The following is a 1,775-nucleotide window of genomic DNA, read 5'->3' as shown; positions in this document are numbered from 1 at the left end:
ACGTAACACGGGAGCAGCATGTGATTTGTCTGCAGCTCACTGAGCACTCACAGAGAAATGGAGCTGACATCAAACAGGAAGGAAAGGCTGGGATCAAAGACGCTTGGCTGTCAGTGCAATCTCCACAATCAAAGCTGAGGTGAATATTAACTTAGAGGAAGGGCCCAAATTCTCCTGCAAAGCCGTAGATGATGCTCTAGGACATGGACTTCTTTGGATCCCGGTAAGGCAGACAGCGAGACTCACCCTGCCACCACAAGACGCCTCTGGAGACTGACAACAGAACCAGTTTCACTCATGACGAATCCAAGGCAAGAGCAGCCAGGATCTGGAGGGGCGAGGAAGGAGGTGGGTTTGCATCTAGAACAAAAGAACAGGAGCTTGCAAAAGCGAACAGAAGAGCTTCACTCTGCTCCTTAACCAAACTTCTCTGGTAGCTACCTAGATTTAGGTACATTTGTCAATGTGTTTCCTTGCAGAAGGTTTTAGGTCTTCGACTCGGGTTTTAAAACTCCTTCCAAGCCAAGACGCTTGGTGCGTGTCCCTGTTCTCATGATATGCTGATTTTAGTCTCTCTTGAGAAGGTCAGCAGTTTTCTAGTGAATATCTGAGCTCGTTTTGAATTTAGACAAGCTGAGTTGGAGGTGACTGAGCTGGGGGTGTTGCTGTTGCTGTTTGAAGCGTAGATAAGGGACCAAAGGATTCTGATTTCCATGTAACCTCCAGTAACCTCTCTGCACCTCAGTCCCATTGCCCTGAACATCTCATCCTTCAGGATCACGGACTCCAGCTGCTCAGGAGATATGTGCCATGTAAATAACCGTGAAGGATGCAGAGGCAGATCACCTCCCAGGAGACTCTGTCCCCGTCCTTTCAACAAAGGAGCGCCACTTATAAAGCCAAATGTTTCCTGCTTACCAGCTGTCCACTGACGTATCCAACACGACTACAAAGTGGGTGGGTCTCCTCCATATTCGCACAGTAACCAACCCAGGGGAAGCAATCTTGGTAGCTTCTGAGGCCCTCCCATAATAAACATGATTAGTAACAATTAAAAACTCATTACAGCTCTAATTACAGCTAATATAATGCCACCTGGATTCATTCCCCAATAAGCTCATAAAATATTGCACCTATTTTGTTTCTTCCTATGTTCTAATGCGAAAAACCACTCACGCCCTGCGCCAGGTTTTGTAGAGACATCTACGTGCTGTCTTCTCCTTCCAGCAGCTTCCCACACGACAATCCCAATGTCCAGGGCGACCTTCACACTCAGCAAGTCCTGATGTTCCTTCAGTCCACGGCCAAGCTTTCCCTCAGCTCCACCAAGGGCTCGGCAAAGTTCATCCAGTTTGCTTTTGGCTTTGCCGCGGGTGAAATCTCCTTCCCGTTCCACCTCAACAATGCTCGGTGGAAGGAAGAGAGCTCCGAGCCCCACCAGCTGGGGCACCGCTGTCCTCTGAGCCGTAGGGCATCTAGCCACTGGTGGTCTCGCACTAAGCCAGGTGGTGACCGGGCAGGTCAATCCCGGACTGTATCTCACAACTCCACATTACTCAGACTAAGTGGTGGAGACCCAGTGGTAAAGAGTAGGAGTAAGGCGTTTGCCATCTCACTGTGAACTCCAATCTCTGCAAGCCAAAAATGGTCTGAAAATGCAAGCAGGTTCTCGTGAGCACCTAAGCAGACTCCTGAGGGCAGATTTTGTGTTATCACAGGAGGCACATGCCCTTTACTGTAGAAAACAAGAACTTACAAACCAACAAAAAAAAAAA

Source organism: Athene cunicularia, unplaced genomic scaffold (assembly GCF_003259725.1).
Source record: "Athene cunicularia isolate RWA unplaced genomic scaffold, athCun1 chrLGE22_part1, whole genome shotgun sequence".
Taxonomy (NCBI): Eukaryota; Metazoa; Chordata; class Aves; order Strigiformes; family Strigidae; genus Athene; species Athene cunicularia.
This window is presented reverse-complemented; position numbering follows the sequence as displayed.